Raw genomic sequence first — 20,747 nt, 5'->3', positions numbered from 1 at the left:
TAAAAGCATACGCTGTAAAACGACAAAAAGTTGTGCTATTTGAATTAAGTTTACTAAGTTATTCAGGTGTCAGCTACATATTTTAGTTATACAAATTTACAATTTTAGGATTTATTTAGTTTTGTAGTATTATTTCCTGATTTAGGTTGAGAAAAAGAACACAAGTCAAGTTGATTTAACTATAAAAAAAAGTCAACATATACAATGACTCAAAGCACACCGCCAAAATATCAATGAAGTAGCTTCACAACAACTCGGTGAATGTCCTTGAGTGGCCCAGCCAGAGCCCAGACCTAAATCCTATTGAACATCTCTGGAAAGAACGGAAAATGGCTGTACACCGTCGCTTCCCATCCAACCTGATAGAGCTTGAGAGGTACTGCAAAGAGGAATGGGCTAAAATTCCCAAAGACAGGTGTGCCAAGCTTGTGGCATCATATTCAAATAGACTTGAGGCTCTAATGCCAAAGGTGCATCAACAAAGTATTGAGCAAAGGCTGTGAATACTTCTGTACATGTGATTTATCAGGTTTTTAAAAAAATGCAAAAAAAAATTTTTAACATTGTCATTATGGGGTATTGTGTGTAGAATTTTAAGGAAATAAATCAATTTAATCCAAGGCTGTAACATAAATAAAATGTGGAAAAAAGTGAAGCGCTATCAATACTTTCGAGATGCACTGTATGTATATATACGATTAGCCAAAAATAAGCAAAATAATTTAGTTACAAAAATTCGTGTAAATACAGGCTTTTAAAATTCTTAAAAGAAAAAAGAAAGAAATCATACAGACTTGAGAAAATTATAAATAAATGAGTAAATGATGACAGAATTAGTATTTTTGGGTAAACTATCTCTTTAAATTTCCCTCCATGCATGGCTGACTGCATCACCAGAGCTCAATCTCAATGTGTAAAATAATACATGATCAATAAATTATGGCAACATGTTCATTATAACTCAAGTTAATCAAACGTTTATAACGTATTTAAGTTCAACAAGCTGTTTACGACGACTCAGGTTAATTTGATTTGAACTTAAAAATTGAAAGCAACCAGTAATTTCTTCAGTTTTTACACAGAATGACGCCTATGATCTCTCATCTATGAATAAGTGATGAATGAAATGTCATCCCACAGGTAGAGTCGTAAACTCTTATCTGATCCCGTCTCTGGAGCGACAGCACCATCGGCTTCAAAGATAACTGCGCTCAAACTGAAGGATGATGCATTACTTTTAACCTGTCTCTGTTAATATACGTATCCGGTCAAAGGTTTAAACATCTTAAAGGGATTTTCTGGGGCTGAACACTAGTAGTGAGCTATCTGTAGTTAGGCTGCTTTCAAACAATATCACTGAATGCTACCCTAAGGTAAAACAGCTAAAACCTATACTTTTAAAGTACTGATAAGGGACTAATATCTATAATTTAGGGGTTATAAGGTACAAAAATGTACTTGTTGTTTTGTTTTTGTACTTTAGGGAGTCGAAAGCTCAGCACATTTTTGCTGATTTTACAAAAAAAGCTCAATGTTTGATTATAGGAGAAATGCTGTCATGAATTAGCAGCGTTTTTCAGTCAGATTTAAGCACAATATATCGATTACAACCAATCAGATTCATTATTTGTAGTTATTTATAATAATTAATGCATGCTATCTAACACTAACTGAACACAAAGAAAAAAGATATTCACTGATTTTGATTTTATGGACAAAACTAAGCATACACTGTATACAAATATGACAAAAAAGTTTAAATTTAATTAAATTTATTTTAATAAGTTAATCAGGTTTCAGCTATTTTTTGTTTTTTTTTATTTGTTTTTTACTTCAGCTTAGTCTCTGATTCATCAGAGATCCCCACAGCGCAATGAACCACCAACTATTTCGACATGTTTTAAGCAGCGTATGCCCTTCCAGGTGCAACCCAGTACTGGGAAACACACATACACTCTTGTCATTAAAAAAAACAAGATTATATATAATTATTACAATAATAATAATAATTCCTTAAATTTATTTAGCGCTTTTCTGGACGCTCAAAGTAGAGATCTGTGCGTGACTAAATTTTAAAACTCCAGCCCGCACCAGCCAGGTATTGGCCCGAACCCGACCGCTCCCACTTATGTTCAGCATTTGTTGTCCCGCTGACCGACCCGCTCCGCTCCGCTTTCTACCCACCGTGCTCTACTGGATCCAGATATACAGAGTCCAGACAGCCTATAACACGCTGTCTGTATAAACACACACACAACCCAGCAACACACACAGACGGCAACATCAGGGTCTCTCATTCACACACACACACACATAGCACAAAGCTCTCTCTCTCTCATTCGCACACACACACACACAGACATCAACAAAAAAGGTAAATGCAGCATCATGCTGTCTCATTCACACACATACATACTCGTGCTCGCTCACTCGGGAGTCGGGAGCGATATTGTTAGACTGAAAACAGACTGAAACTGAAAATATTGTTAGACTGAAACCTCTCCCGTCTGAAAATATACCAGTTACTGACAGCTCCCGCACATTATTCGGAAATTTATTCCCGTGCCGAAAGAAAATGAGAAACAGCCACAGTGATGGTTGGGAGGGCATGATGGACAGAGGCCAGGGGGCAAATTTAATGACCACAGAGAGTCAGGTTTAACATCTCATCCAAAAGACGGTGCTTACTGAGCAGTATTCAGTCCCCATCAATATACTGGGGCATTAGGGCCCACACAGATCGCAAGTTCAGCACTTCCGGCAACAACCTAGCTTTCCCATGTGGTCTCCCATCCAGGTAATGACCAGGCACAGACTGGCTGAGCTTCAGTGGGCGACAGACAGCTAACTGCCGGTAACACATGCCTTTGGACTGGAGAAACTGGGTAACAAGTTCGCCTCACAGCAAGAAGGTCGCCTCAGCTGGTCAGTTAGCATTTCTGTGTGGAATTTGCATGTTCTACCCGAGTTTGCGTGGGTTTGCTCCGGGTGTTTCCCCCACAGTCCAAAAACAAGGTGCATTGGTGAATTGGGTAAGCTAAATTGTTCATAGTGTATGTGTGTGAATGAATGTGTATGGATGTTTCACAGTGATGCGTTGCGGCTGGAAGGGCATCTGCTGCCAAAACACATACTGGATAAGTTGGCAGTTCATTCCACTGTGTCGACCCGGGATTAATAAAGGGACCGAGAAGCAAAGAAAATGAATGAATGAATTATAACTAATTCAACTAGGTTAATCAAATGTTTCTAACTTAAGTTATAGACGCTTGCTTATCCCTTTGACTGCCCCTCTAGCAAATGGTTGACCGTACTGTTTTAAATAATTAAAGAATAACTGTTTTAAATATTGGCTTACACCAGGGGTGTCCAAACTCAGTCCTCAGGGCCAGTGTCCTGCATAGTTTAGCTCCAACTCCCTTCAACACACCTCCCTGGAAGTTTCTAGTATACCTAGAAAGAGCTTAATTAGCTGGTTCAGATGTGGTTAATTGGTGTTGGAACTAAAAGATGCAGGACACCAGTACTTAATTCTGGTACTTTTAGTATAAACCGACTTATCTACTATTCGGTAAAGGTTGATATCTTAGAAATTATGGGATGTGTTAAAAAAGCATAAAGTGTGTTAACTAGTGACATTAGGGGTTAAGAAATACAATCCAAACCCTTTTTTTATCTTGGTGGGCCAGTTAAAGGTTAACCTAGTTAACCTAATTAGCCTAGTTAGGCCTTAAAAGCTGTGTAGAAGTGTCTTGAAAAATGTCTAGTCAAATATTATTTACTGTCATCATGGCAAAGATAATATAAATCAGTTATTAGAGATGAGTTATTAAAACTATCGTTTTCATTAAACAAATAGGGGACAAAAATATACAGGGGGACTAATAATTCTGACTTCAACTGTATTAAGATACAATTAAATGCAATATATAGTTGAAGTCAGAATTATTCGCCCCCCTTTAATCTTTTTTTTCTTTTTCAAATTTTTCCCAAATAAATTTTCACAGTATATCTGATAATATTTTTTCTTCTGGAAAAAGACTTATTTGTTTTATTTCAGCTAGAATAAAAGCAGTTATTAATTTTTTTTAACACCATTTTAAGGTCACAATTATTAGCCCCTTTAAGCTAATTTTTTTCGATAGTCTACAGAACCATCATTATTCAATAACTTGCCTAATTACCCTTACCTGCCTACTTAACCTAGTTAAGCCTTTAAATGTCACTTTAAGCTGTATAGAAGTGTCTAGAAAAATATCTAGTAAAATATTATTTACTGTCATGATGATAAAAATAAAATAAATCAGTTATTAGAAATGAGTTATTGAAACTATTATGTTTAGAAATGTGTTGAATAAAATCTTCTCCCCGTTAAACAGAAATTGGTGGAAAAAATAAACAGGGCTAATAATTCTGACTTCAACTGTATATGAACAGGGTTGTGTCAAAATGTTAGATTATAGGACTCACCTGGAGAAACATTAGAGCACACATTTATGTTTGCACATCCAGTGCGGGTGTCGTTGGGACCCCTCGGAGCAAACACAAAGACAAGACGAGCCAGGGCTTTCACCGACGCCACAACAACGGAGCGGACTCATTGTGTTCTGCTCTTTTCATCTCAACTCACTCCCTCAAAATATTTGGAGGAATGCTCTGAAAAACACAAAGTACTGAGAAACACTGCCTCTGTATATTGTTGAAAGGAACTCTGTCTGCACAACTTTTCTTCAAAGTCTGTTTTGTTTCGTTATATTTAGCCTCTCTCTCTCTTTTTTTGTGAGCCCAAAGTATTTGCATTGCGAAACACAATATGGAGGATATCTCATTGTTCCAGGAACTCAGGTTGGAGATTTGGCGGCCATCTGTCTATTTATTTCTCATGCTTATCATGAACAAAATGTGTTGATCGATTCACTACATTAATAATTTCATTTTTATTATTCATTCATTTTCCTTCAGCTTAGTCCCTTATTATTCAGGGGTCGTCACAGCGGAATGAACCGCCAACTATCGCAGCATATGTTTTGCACAACGTTTGCCCTTCCTACCGCAACCCGGTACTGGCAAACCCCCATACACTCTCATTCATTCGCACACTCATACACTACGACCAATTTAGTTATGCCATTGTGCATGTCTTTAGCGCAAAATATTAGGGAAGATGTCAAACATGAATAATAATAACATAAATAATGAAATTTGTAAGCAGTACTATGGCTTGCTACAAACAATTTGTTTAATTTTTTTTTTCAACTTTTAGACAAATCCAAAAAAGAAGATAGTTGGAAAAACAAAACAGACAAAAATAAATGTTTGAAAGGGTTGAGAATGTTACATTTGTAGGTAAACTACTTATTTTAAAAGCTCCAACACAGCAAAGGAAACCAACAACTTTCAATGTATAGAAAATCATCAAGACATTGAATTTAGTTAGTTTGGATTAGTTTGTAATTTACTGTTATTTTTGCCTAATTCATTTTTAAAATGAATTAAACAAATAAAATACAGTAGTTTGCTGTAAAATTAATCCATTTCTTTCACATTTTTGGCTGTATTTTTTAATGTACAATTCTGGCAACCACAGCTGCCATTACTTACTGCAAAGTTTATGGATTTTTACAGTGTACTGGTTTTCAACATTTTCCTAAACATCTTCCCTTGAGTTCAACAAGATACATAAAGTAAATATGTAAGGGGTGGCCAACCCTGTTGCTGGAGAGCCACCTTCCTGCAGATTTCAGTTGCTACCCATCAAACACATCTGAACCAATTAATTAGGGCCTGAACACCACGTGATAATTGCAGGCAGGTGTGTTTGATATGGGCTGCAACTGAAATCTGCAGGAAGGTGGCTCTTCAGGAACAGGGTTGGCCACCACAGAGTTAGTGAAAAGAAACAGTAGTTTACCACAAAATTACCACATCTCCTTTACATTCTCTACTTATAATTTATGGCAAATTTCTGGTAAAGGTTAGGGCTGCCATTTTTACCTTAATTGTTTTTTTTTTACAGTGTACTAGTTTTGAACATTCTTCAAAATATCTTCTTTTGGTTTCAGCGGTAAAAAGGAAAGTAATAAATGTTTGAAAGGGTAAGAAATGTGGATATTTTTTGTGAACTACTCATTTTAAAAGCTCCAAGCCCAGCATAGGAAACTAATGTCTTTCAATGTATAGACAAGAAAATCATCAGGACATTATTTTTAGTTAGTTCAGAAATATGTCGGTCTAATAAATAAATGAATAAAATACAGTAGGTAGCAGTAACATTAACCACAGCTGCCGTTTTATACCACAATTTCTTTTACAGTGTACTGGTTTTTAACATTCTTCAAAATATCTTCTTTTGTGCGTAAAAGAAGAAAGTGATAAATGTTTAGAAAGAGTAATAAATGTTGAACTTTTAGTTGAACTACTCACCTAAAACAGCACTGATACCAATGACTTTTCATGTATAGACAAGAAAATCATCAGGACACTATTTTTAGTAGGTTTGGAATTATATCGGTTTTCCTGTTTGGAGCGAACCAACTATCTTTAACCAACACCTAATGCACAAATACATTTCACTGAACACTGAACACACAGACTTCACCTTTTTGGAAAGGATACTATATACTGTATAGGCTAACTATGTTTATATATTAAATACACAACTTTTCTGATCTTGACTGTAATGTAATATGCAATAATAGTGAAAAGCTCTATATAAATCAACTTAAACTGAATTGAAATTGTTCTTTAGTTCAATTGTTCTTCCTAAAACGATACAAAACTAACGCACCGGCTTTAAATATGCTATAAATTACACAAAGATAGAGAAGTGTTGTGATCAATGACAGCCATCTGGGCACATTTGGGGGAAGCGTGCAGCACGCGTCTCTCCCTGTTATCTGTTTCTTGGGACGCTGCATTGATTAGGCCCTGAGGGGGCCCCGTGGTGCTTCTCCGTCACAGGAGCCAAAATGACTGACAGCTCTAATGAAGTGTATAATCACCGGGGCAAAGCGTCAAAGCTGCCAAAACTTCAATCGCTCCGCGTGATGACCAAAGAGTCGCAGGACGCTCAAAAGTAAGTGGGAGCCCCGCGGGAGCACACCACACTCTGTCCCGTCTTGGAACATTATTCATGTGGCCGTTTGGTGCAGAGCCTGTGATCAGATGGCAGTGGGATCGGGTGATGTAGCTAAAACAAAAAATAATAATAGAGTATGTGATGTTTTTCAACCTTCTTAAATAAAAAAAATGAAACGGCTAAAAATTGTGATTGTTTACAGACAGAAAGACACATTTTACTCAAACAGTATTTGTTTCTAATCAGATTGAAAGTGTCTAAAGGGATATTTCTGCCAAAAATGAAAATTCTGCATCATTTACTCTCCCTTGTTCATAAACTGAAGACACAAAAGAAGATATTCTGAAAAATGCTGGCACCCATTGACTTCCATAGTAGGAAATAAATGATTGTAGTAGTCAAAATATGAGCCAGTTACCAGTGTTAAGCTGGATAAACACAATTAAATAAATGATTACAGATTCTGGCTTTGGTGAACTATTAAAATACAGTAAAGCAACAAAAAAAAAATTAAAGTGCAGCAAAATAGGTCTCCACGAATTCAATAAATTAACTGAAGGAAGAATTAAATAAATTATTGTCTTTTATTAATTATAGGACTAAAGTGTAAACTGCAAGACATTGTGAAATATTTAGTATTTCAATAAATTAATACAATTTGTAATAATATTTATAATAATATAATTTTGTCATAATTTAAAACCGTCATTGTTTTTTAACTCAAAACAGCATTTGTTTTTAATCGGATTCAAAGTGTTTAAAGGCATATTTCAGCCGGAAATGAAAATTCTGCCATCATTTACTCACCCTTTTCATAAACTGAAGACACAAACGAAATAATTAAAAAATGCTGGCAGCTGACACCCACTGACCTTTTTTTTTTTTGTAAAAAAAAAAATTGTAAAAATCATAACAGGTGTCATTTACCAGTATTTAGCTGAATAAACAGAATTAAATAAATTATTATAGAATCTGGTTTTGGGTAAACTGTAAAAAAAAAAAAAAAAAGTAAAAAAAACAACAAACTAATTATTTTTCTTTATTAATTAAAGGACTAAAGTGTAAACTGAGACATTGTAAAATATTTAGTATTTCGATAAAAATAAAAGACAGTTTTAATATATATATATACACACATATATATATATATATATATATATATATATATATATATATATATATATATATATATATATGTATATATATATATATATATATGTATATATATATATATATATATATATATATATATATATATATATATATATATATATATATATATATATATATATGTATATATATATATATATATATATATATATTTATATATATATATATATATATATGTATATATATATATATATATATATATATATATATATATGTATATATATATATATATATATATATATATATATATATATATGTATATATATATATATGTATATATATATATATATATATATATATATATATATATATATATATATATATATATATATATATATATATATATATATAATAAAATTTTTTTTTTTTCCATTTGCCTGAAATGGTTCATTCATACATTTTCTTGTCGGCTTAGTCCCTTTATAAATCCGGGGTCACCACAGCAGAATGAACCACCAACTTATCCAGCACATTTTTACGCAGTGGATGCCCTTCCAGCCGCAACCCATCTCTGGGAAACTTCCACACACACACTTATATACTACAGACAATTTAGCCTACCCAATTCACCTGCAAATTACAACAAATTAATAATTTTTCTTTATTAATTAAAGGACTAAAGTGTAAACTGTGAGACTTTGTGAAATATTTAGTATTTTGATAAAAATAAATAAAGTTTTTAATATATATATGTCTTTGGACTGTGGGGGAAACCCGGAGGAAACCCACACGAAACGCAGGGAACCCACACGAAACCCACACGAACGCAGGGAGAACATGCAAACTCCACACAGAAACGCCAACTGAGCCGAGGATCAAACCAGCGACCCAGCAACCTTCTTGCTGTGAGGCGACAGCACTACCTACTGCACCACTGCATCGCCCCTCCTGAAATGGTTTAAAATTGTTATTGTTTTTTAATCAAACAGCATTTGTTTCTTATCAGAGTAAAAGTGTTTAAAGTAATATTTCAGCTAGAAATTACAATTTTGCCATCGTTTGCTCACCCTTGTTGAAACCCCAAAGACCCAAAAGAAGATATTTTAAAAAATGCTGTTAGCTGGCACCCATTGACTTCCATAGTAGGAAGAAAAATCATTATGGAAGTCATAACAGGTGTCATTTACCAGTATTTAGCTGGATTAATAGAATTAAATAGATGATTAAAGAATCTGGTTTTGGTGAACTATCAATATACAGGGTGGGCCATTTATAAATACACCTTTAAAAAAAAACGTATTGGGAATTTAACAAATAAAAACAATGGTGTGCTTGGTTTGAACATAACTTTATTCTTTCATGAGTTATTTACAAGCCCCCTCGTTAATATCACTAACCATTCCCATTTTATTAGGGTGCATCCATATAAATCGCCCGCCCTGTACAGTAAAACAATAACAGATTGAGTAACTAAAAAAATAGTCCAAAAGTCCAAAGACATGTGCTGTATGTGTGTGAATGTGAGACTGTATGGATGTTTCCCAGTACTGGTTGCAGCTGGAAGAGTATCTTCTGTATAATAATGTGAATAATGTGACTGAGCCAAAGGAAAATGAATGAATGAATGAATGAATGAATGAATGAATGATAATAATAATACTACTACTACTACTACTAATAATAATAATAATAATAATATTCATAATCATAATAATGATAATAATATTAACAACAACAACTATAATAATAATAATGACAATAATAGTAATAATAATAATAATAATATTAACAATAACAATATTAATAGTAATAATAATAATAACAATAATGATGATAATAATATTAACAACAATAATAATAATAATAATAATAGTAATGATAATAATAATAATAATAATAATAATAACAAAAAAGACAATAATATTAAAAATAAAAAATAATAGTAATAATAATATTAACAATATTAATAATAATAATAATAATAATAATAATAATAATAATAATAATAAATAGAAACATATTTTAAAACATTAATATTTCAAAACATTGTGTTTTTGATCAAGTAAATGCAGGATTATTTGTTGTTTTAAAAAAAAATAATGTTATGATCCTGAGTTTTAAAAATATATATTGATATTGATAATTCTATAAACCAGACTTTAAAATAATTTTCTAGAATGAAAGGGAAAATAGAATTGTAGCTGAAACAAACGTCACTACTTGCTATACACTTTTACGTACACTTATTTAACAACTTATATGCCAATTTGCACATAACTGCACATATAACATTGTATATAGTAATATACCTATACACTTGTCAATTTGTACATTTGCATTCACTACTTACTTCTTTTGTCTCTGTAATTCTGTTGCACTAGAAGCTCTGTCACGAAAACAAATTCCTCATATGTGTGAACATACCTGGCAAAAAAGCTCTTTTTGACTCTGCAAAGCACACATCATACACATCTCCAATCTAATGTAATTCAGCACAATAAAACATAATGGCCAAATAAACTGCAAAATAATCCCACATATACACTATAAGCACCACTACAGCTTTTGTTTTAGAATAATAATAATAAAAAAAAACACGTATACAAAATCCTCTCAGCTGAAGTTTTACCCATCATCCCCAGTGTCTGCATGTGTGGGCATCTGTTATCTAACCCTATCACAACTCCAACACAATAACACGTCTTTCTGCCATTTGTTTTGCAGCCATCAGTGGGTTTTATTATGATACGGCAGATCTCTTTCCACCGTCTCCCCCCTCCTGCGTTCAACAGAGGGGCACCGAAAAAGCAGTGGAACCTCAGAAGGCTCTTTCTCTCTTTGTTCTATTATTCACCAGCCTGGGCTTCAGAACTCACCCGGTTCTCAGCGGGTTTGGAGATCTGCTTTTTACAGCGAGCGAGAGACAGATCGCAATATATACTCGCATAGATCAAGCAAGCGAAATGCCGTGTCTCCTGAGAGAGGTTTCCACCTTGGGTCGGGACCATAAACGCAAAGAAAATGTCAAATAAAATGTGCCACACTGAACAAAAAATCATTGGATTAACTCAATTTTTTAGGTAAAGTGGTTGCAAACAATTTATATGGGCTAAATTTAAATGAATTAAGTTAAATTAAACTAAATTTGTTCGATTAAATTCAGCCCATTTAAATTGTTTGCAACCACTTACCTTAAAAAAAGTCAGTGCACCTTTCATTTATTGACAAAATGTTCCTTTTAATGATATTTTGTTGTTGCAATTAAATGCTGAAACTTTTATCGTGATTTACGATATTATCACGTCGTTATTAATATCGTATAGTGATTAAGTCTTCTGATCTGAGCATTGATCAAAAAGGGCTTTCGATTTGAGCATTTCAGAGTATTTGTTTACCCAGAATGCTCATTTGTACCAGCATAAACAGTTATTTGTGAGCTAAAGACGTGTTTGTTTTTCCTTTAAGACTCTTATCATGGGTTACCATATTACCACGTCGTTTTTAATACCGTATCATGATTATCACTGCTTGTCCAATTGACTTATAAGTACTGTGACCTACTGTTTGTGAATTGAAAACTTTTTTAAAGAGCCCATATTATACATAAAATAAGGCCATATTTTGGTTGTAAGGGTCTCCAACAACAGTCTAATATGCATGCAAGGTCAAAAAGCACTTTCATGGTCTTATAATCTGCATTAATTTTTACCAAATTATCCCAGCGACTTCCATATGAATCGTTCAGTGAATCATTTGTTCCCAAACCCCTCCTTAGTCCGAAGCTAATCTGCACTGATTGGACCGATGACAGCCTGCTGCGATTGGTCGACACTGACTGCATTCAGCCAGAGACAGAGTGAAATGCCCAGCAGCTAATCAAGAATATAAAAGTAGTCACAGTGCATACACGCTTCATATTGTAAGGCGTGGATTGAATTGAAATTGAGGGTGAATGTAAATACAGACAATGGACTTGAAATTACAGACGAGGAGAAGATCTCCTAGCTTGTCACACTCTGTTTTTTTCACACACACACACACACACATATTGCCCTCGTCCTTGGACGACAACGTGCACACACAAACACACACACACACACACACACACACACACACACACACACACACACACACACACACATTTGAATTTCAAAACAACCAATGCCAATAACAAACAAAAATGATTTCCATGTTGTGGACTACAAAAAATTCCAAAATACAGGCATTGGAAATATGGAAAATTATAATAACAATAAAGTAATTAATACAAACTATTGTACTCATTGTAAAGTTGTATTGCGAGTTGAGAACATTAATTAAAAAGTAGAAAGAGTTTTGCTCAGACCTTCTTAACATTTAACCAGTTGCTAAGACAGTCCAGTCTATTGACATTATCGGGGGACAATGTGGCCAAGGGGTACATCAAAGGCACATACCAAAGACTATAGATTCCTTACAGAGATTTTGGTCACATTATCTCTAAACAATTAATTGAACGGTCTTTCCGTTCGCCATGCAGTATAAAATTCTATTAAAACAACACTCTTTCAGCAGTCCTTACTTCATATTTTCATCCAATAATTTTCACGGGGCAAGAACAATATGTTAAACACACGACGACCACAACAGGAAATAAAAAACTGCAACTGCGTTAATTGCGTAAATTTTTTAACTCGTTAAATATTTCAAATTAATCACATGTGTTAACGTGCTAAATTTCACAGCTCTATAAAAAGTAATATTATTTAGAAGTTTCAAATATCGCCATATGTCTACTCTAGAATCTTCTGATCTGAGCATTGATCAAATGTCTGGAACACTTGATTCTGATTGGTCAGTCGCAACATTCCAAGGTATGTCATTCCGAGAAAACAACTGGGTTGGGCAACTGATAAGCCTGTTAGGTTTTATTTTGCGATAACAACCGCTTGGATGCACACTGAAAAAAATGATTCAGAAACAATGCTGAAAATAATTTTTATGGATTGAATTTAAGCAAACAAATTAAATTGAGTAATACTTAACTTAATTTTTTTGTTTAAATTCAGCCCAAATAAATTGTTTACAACCACCTAACTTACAAAATGTTAGTAAATCTAAGGAGTCATTATTTATTTATTTATTTTTCAGTGTACTTTATCCCTTACTGGTCGCTCTTTTAATAATTTTTTTTTTTTAAATGCATTCATTATTTGGCAAAAATTAAGAAATGAACATCACCTAAGATTAATAAATGCTTTTGTAGTTTTCATTCTGAGTTTACACTGTAAAAACCCTGTTCTCCAAACATAAATTAAGTTAAATTAATAAATTTGTCAACAAGTGGTTTGAACACAAAACAAATAAGTTGTCAAAATAATCCCAAGAATTGTATTGTTTCAACTCATTTTAAACAGTACTCTTTGTCAAGAGTATAAATTAAATGAAATAATGTTCAATGGAGCCTTCATGTACATAGTTAACAAACAAAAGAAAGATAAATACACTGAAAAAAATATTCAATGGATTTACAACATTTTTTAAGGTAAGTGGTTGCAAATGATTTATATTAGCTGAATTTAACCAAACAAATCAAATGTAGTAATGTTCAACTTAACTTGTTTAAATTCAGCCCATGTAAAAAAAAAAATAGAAAATTTAATGAATATTTTTAATCACGTTTTCAATGAAAATTCAAGATCGTAGGACAGATTATGTGAAAATGTTTGAAAATAAATATGTAAGTCTTATTTAAGCTATTTCCATCAGAAATGTTGATCAACCAGCATTAATGCAACAAACTGAACTTTCCTAAGAGGCATTGAAAAAGTTCAAATAATAATTGAAAATTCATCTTATTGTGAAGTGCCCGCAATAGTATGCATTTACATTATCACGATATATTGAAATATAAAATATCGCCATATGTCTACTCCTTCAAATTTGAATCTTCTGATCTGAGCATTGATCAAATGCCCCAAAAAGCTCTTTAATTTGAGCATTCGAGAGTATTTGTTTACCCAGAATGCTCATTTGTACCAGCATAAACAGTTATTTGTGAGCTAAAGGCGCGTGTTTGTTTTTCCTTTTAGACTCTTCGGTGTCCCGCGGGCATATCGTACACTTTGGTAATAAGGACCAGACAAATGCTTAGCACAAGCCCGCATTGGAAGCTTTGATGTACTTTTAGATTAAGCGAAGTCTACAGTGATGTCTTCAAAAATACAAATATAAAGGGAGCAAAGTTAAACTCTCTTCCCCATCTGCGCTCTCCCCCCCAAAGCAGCCATCATTAAAGGCTCGATACGTAGCGCTGTTGCAGCTGGAGATTTGTATGGACCTTGTTGAAAACTTCTGATGAAGCATTCCCTGATGAGAAGCGAGCTAAAGCAGACCTTCAGAGGGATATTTCTCTGACTTATTATATCCCAGTAGAAACTGTACTTCAGTGCAAAGCAAACTTTTACGCATTAGACGCTTTGAATCAAGATTGGTTTATTAATGATCTAAAGCCCTGGAGGGCCGTGTTGATCAAACTTTCGCCACGCCGTACGAGCACGAGGCATTTTAAAAATACAATTCTTTCAAAATTCTGTGGTACAGCTTTCAGGCATTTCTTGGTCTGACAGTAGGAGGATGATTCCCTAGGGATCTCTATTTACTGTACATTACATTACAGCAGTGAATAATTGAACACAAATAACTTTTCAAACAGCTTGTTTTGACAGGTACCTAACCCCCCTCACACACACACCACCACCACACAAAATGACAATTCTTCTGTCTACAATTGTGCTGTCTAAAATGTAACAGGCTCTACTTTATTAAGGGCATGTCCGAATTCACTTTTGCTATTTTAAGGATGGAAAAGTACGCTCTGGCGCATGGTCTAACAGAGTTGTGCTTATTCCAACCCAAGCTCATTCTGAAAATGTTGTCCCGCGGACGTTTCTGGAGACTGCGATTTACTTAGCCGGAGATACGTACTGGGCCGACGCTCACCTCTGTGTGGAGGGGTTTCAGTTTGTCCGGTTAGCTCGTCGTGTTACGGCCCGGAGGAAGAGGAGCCGGCCACGGCGATGACCAGGTTCGAGTCTGGAGAAGAATCAGGTAAGACAAAAAACAGAATCCAAAAAATAAAGCAAACGAGTTCGTAATGGGGCGAGAATGCGGTGAAATCCGAAAACTCGGTCAAAATCAGACGAGGGCTTTTCTTTTTCTAGCCGGCTTTTGTAAATCTTCGCTTGGGTTTAGGAAAGGAGGAGGAGGAGGAGGAGGAGAAGGAGGGTGGCTAGGTCAGCCAACTGGTCAATTGTTCAGTCATTCAGTCAGTCGGACAGACGGTCGCTCGACAGAGGCCTCCGGCGATCTTTTATGCGAGAAAATCGGCGAAAAAGCGAGCACAGCGGCCTTTCGTGGATTCGCAAAAAACAAAAACTGCACAAATCGTACCTCCCGGGACGTATTTCGCGGTCTCCAGAAACGTCCGCCGGTATAAGGGGTACAAAAGTATAATTGGTATTGGGCCTTACTCTTTACTTTAATCCTTTACTTTCGTGTAGAAGGAAACTGTGCTGTAATCACTCCAATGAATACAACCTACATAAAGTATTTAATTTTGTTTGTTAAACACAAAAAATTATTTCAACGTTATTACTAAAATCAGTTCAAATTTACAAATTTATAAATCCTAGAGGAAAAACACACCAACATGGGGAGAACATGCAACACACAGAAACGACAACTTGCCCAGCAGAGATTCAAACCAGCGATCTCTCACTGTGAGGCGACAGTACTACTAACCACTAAGCTACCATGCCCCCTACTTCACAAAGTTTTACAATCATTTAAATAAAAAAAAACAACAAGCTTACCGGCCAATGAATGTGTTGGATTTGAGAATATATGTGTGATATACAGTACATATACAAATGTCAATAACTATAATGTTATACTGCATAATGTAACAACAACACAGTTGAAGTTAGAATCATTAGTCCTCCTGAATTAATAGCCCTCTTGAATTATTACCCCCCCCCTTGTATATTATTCATATTATAATAATTATTATATTTTAATACATTTAATAATACAAAAATACATTAATAATAAAACAATTAAAATATTTTATTTTATTTCTATGCTAAATATTTTAAATATTGTGTAAAAACAAGCAAACTTCACTTTTTTCCAACGTAAACTTTCTTTTTTGAAAAATTAACAAATGTTTTAAACATTTTATAATAAACTAAATCTATGCACAACGATCTGTCCAGGTCGGTGTCCTCAGCAGTAAATACATTAACATTTAAACAAATGTTATAGTATAAAAAATAATTAAACGAATATGATAAATCGAGTTAAAAAGTACCTTTTTAAATAAAAAGTAAAACTTTTATTGAGATGGATGTACGAGTTTTGGCCAGATTGGGTGGCAATATATGAACAGAGGAAAATGAAGACCTGTTTAAGAAAGATTTACAACCTACAACACAATATTTCAGTAACTTTAAAACCTTTTAAGGCCTACAATTTGGATTTTGAGATTTAAGACATTTTAAACTTAAGACCCTGCAGAAACCCTGCATTTAACTAGGTTAATTAGGCAAATTAGAGCAATAAGGCAAGTCATTGTACTGTATAACAGTGGGTTGTTTTGTAGACAATTGAAAAAAAAAATCACGTTAAAATGGATTTAAAAAGTTAAAAACTGCTTTAATTCTAGAAGAAATAAATCAAACAAGACTTTGTAAAGAAGAAAAAAAAATTTAAGGAAATACTATAAAAAATTCCTTGCTCTGTTAAACATAATTTGAGAAATATTTAAAAAAGAAAAGCAAAATTCACACATTAAAAAAATAAAAATAAAAAAATTATATATATATATATATATATATATATATATATATATATATATATATATATATATACTTATTTATTTATTTATTATTTATTTATTTATTTTATTTATTTATTTTCATTTATATATATATATAAATACATTGATAAAATATAGATACATTGATAAAAAATTGCCATCATAACATGTCTACACAAAGTAACAAAACTCAAATCTGAGTTTGGAAGTTAGCTCATAACATAAATAAAACGACAGCATTTTGCTCAGGATTAATTCTGCAAAACTTCACACCTTAAAGTAAAACAAAAAGTATTGCCTGTTCTGCGTTTAATGTGATGTAAAGTTAAGAAGAAAAAAAGAGAGATAAAAACAAGAGGAGGGCTTTAAATCAGGACAGGGTGCTGCCATTCCTATCTGAAGCTCAATTAAGAGCTTCTGTCCGCCAGCTTCTTTTCCAAGCCGTGAATTATTTATCCTTGAATTGTTAATAAATAATAACACAGGGCTCAAGGGACCCTACCCGGTCAATTAGGCAGTGGAGAGGGGTGAGTGTGAGCAGCGGGGGTCCGACGCATTATTAACATCAGTGCTATCTCTCACTTTCTTCATCTTCATTATAACACTCGCCGTCAGACACAATAATGCCCTGATACAATGCCTGACTTCAAACAGCCCGATACTCATATACTCACCTTCTTCTTTTGCTCTTTTTTTGTGAATTCCTTGTTTTTTGCCCTCTTTTCTCCAAGCTCTTCCAGACCAGCTCCCACTTTCTGATGACAGATGTTCGAGATTTGTTCATTACTCATATTTCTGAAATTAAAAGGAGAGCTTGAATCATTCATGCATTAGATAGATAGATAGATAGATAGATAGATAGATAGATAGATAGATAGATAGATAGATAGATAGATAGATAGATAGATAGATAGATAGATAGATAGATAGATAGATAGATAGATAGATAGATAGATAGATAGATAGATAGATATCACGACATGACAGATAGATAGATATAGAACAAAAGGATAGATAGATAGATAGATAGATAGATAGATAGATAGATAGATAGATAGATAGATAGATAGATAGATAGATAGATAGATAGATAGATAGATAGATAGATAGATAGATAGATAGATAGATACCTGTAGATAGATATCACGACATGACAGATAGATAGATATAGAACAAAAGGATAGATAGATAGATAGATAGATAGATAGATAGATAGATAGATAGATAGATAGATAGATAGATAGATAGATAGATAGATAGATAGATAGATAGATAGATAGATAGATAGATAGATAGATACCTGTAGATAGATATCACGACATGACAGATAGATAGATATAGAACAAAAGGATAGATAGATAGATAAATAGATAGATAGATAGATAGATAGATAGATAGATAGATAGATAGATAGATAGATAGATAGATAGATAGATAGATAGATAGATAGATAGATAGATAGATAGATAGATAGATAGATAGATAGATAGATAGATAGATAGATACCTGTAGATAGATATCACGACATGACAGATAGATAGATATAGAACAAAAGGATAGATAGATAGATAGATAGATAGATAGATAGATAGATAGATAGATAGATAGATAGATAGATAGATAGATAGATAGATACCTGTAGATAGATATCACGACATGACAGATAGATAGATATAGAACAAAAGGATAGATAGATAGATAGATAGATAGATAGATAGATAGATAGATAGATAGATAGATAGATAGATAGATAGATAGATAGATAGATAGATAGATAGATAGATAGATAGATAGATATCACGACATGACAGATAGATAGATATAGAACAAAAGGATAGATAGATAGATAGATAGATAGATAGATAGATAGATAGATAGATAGATAGATAGATAGATAGATAGATAGATAGATAGATAGATAGATAGATAGATAGATAGATATCACGACATGACAGATAGATAGATATAGAACAAAAGGATAGATAGATAGATAGATAGATAGATAGATAGATAGATAGATAGATAGATAGATAGATAGATAGATAGATAGATAGATAGATAGATAGATAGATAGATAGATAGATAGATAGATATCACATGACAGACAGACATAGAACCACATGATAGATAGATAGATAGATAGATAGATAGATAGATAGATAGATAGATAGATAGATAGATAGATAGATAGATAGATAGATAGATAGATAGATAGATAGATAGATAGATAGATAGATAGATAGATAGATAGATAGATAGATAGATAGATAGGCAGGCAGGCAGGCAGGCAGGCAGGCAGGCAGGCAGGCAGGCAGACAGACAGACAGACAGACAGACAGACAGACAGACAGACAGATAGATAGATAGATAGATAGATAGATAGATAGATAGATAGATAGATAGATAATGAGAACACACTAGGTGCGTTCGACTTCATGCAGCGCTGCGCAGATCGATCGAAATCTGTCTTAAAGCGGTGCATTCTGGTTAGAAATCTTGTCCGGATTGATGCTGCGCCGACGCCACGTGACTGTCACATGTGGCATCAAAGTACCGCGACAGCGCTCCGAGATCAGACGGCAAACTCAGACCATGCAGCTTCTGAAGAGCGACTGCAGGAGCTTTGATGACGACACCGATATTACACGATTGGCCGAGTTCACCACATGACAACAAACACGTGTATTTCGGGTTTATAATTGGACAAATTCCGATTCAAAAGTTTCAAAACAAACAATTCACTTTTCACACCCTCTCTATCCTGTACACATCTTGCTTATTAAAAGACTACAAATATTTTACTGCAGTATCATCTTTTGTTAAATAATCTGGTTATAAAGGTTAGCTTGTTTGCACAGGTTTATTTTTTAACTTTTTTTTATACAGACTATTTACTGCATTCATCTCCATGAACGATTTAAATGATATATTTTAGTGTATATTTTAGTGAATAACCTAAATATGAACTCAAATAAGTCTTACAGACTTGAAATAAGAAAATCATCATCATTGATCCTGCCACCCTAAAGCTCTCTTAACAAATTAAAGTAAAGAACTATTTTATTAAATAATTATAAAATGGCTTTATTATTATAATATAAATATGTATTTTATTTCCTGTTTAGCAGCTTAAAGGCGACCTGCTCTTTCTGGGAAACTTCTACATCGCTCACTTATTTTACCTTTTGTTCTTTTCAACACAATCTTTTTGGATTAAAATGCTTTTTTGAAAATTCATTCATTATCCAAAATAATGTCATTTATTAAGACCTAATCAAAACACCTTGTTTTGCTTTTTACATGGGAAATTTTTATATCTATAAATGTACATAAATGTACATGTAAACCATTTTTTTAGCAGATTCAAACAAGAAGTATTAGCCTAAAGAGTGATGTTTAACTCCTAGAATTTATGCTTATTGCTTTGTATTTAATAGACCTGTTCGTTTTTATGTTTATATTAACCTCTCATTTCCTCTTATTTCTCTCATGCATTTGTTATATATTTTATTCATAATTCTCCCTTATTGTTTAAAAAGGAACTATAGTTTGTAGAAACTGTATTCTGATTTATTTGTAAATGTTTTGTTGTTATAAATAAAAATAACAAAAAAATATGATGACGCCATGTGATCGGTCATCATGACTGCAGCAACTTTGAGTCCCGAAGTGTCCAGCTGTCCGTCTTGACGGCTCCGTTTT

The 20,747-nt window shown here is 33.4% G+C and overlaps 1 long non-coding RNA gene across 1 annotated transcript in view; it reads right to left on the bottom strand.

The window, feature by feature from the left end:
* The window catches only part of LOC137495292 (uncharacterized), a 105,219-nt gene that overhangs the window by 84,180 nt on the left and 292 nt on the right, over window positions 1-20,747 (bottom strand). Inside the window, exon 2 of the long non-coding RNA XR_012408221.1 lies at window positions 17,720-17,840. This is a non-coding gene — a long non-coding RNA (uncharacterized lncRNA). The remainder of the gene's footprint in view (window positions 1-17,719; window positions 17,841-20,747) is intronic.

This window comes from Danio rerio, chromosome 1 (genome assembly GCF_049306965.1).
Source record: "Danio rerio strain Tuebingen ecotype United States chromosome 1, GRCz12tu, whole genome shotgun sequence".
Lineage (NCBI taxonomy): Eukaryota > Metazoa > Chordata > Actinopteri > Cypriniformes > Danionidae > Danio > Danio rerio.
Note: the sequence above shows the minus strand (reverse complement) of the source record. Positions and strands in the feature narration are given on the sequence as shown.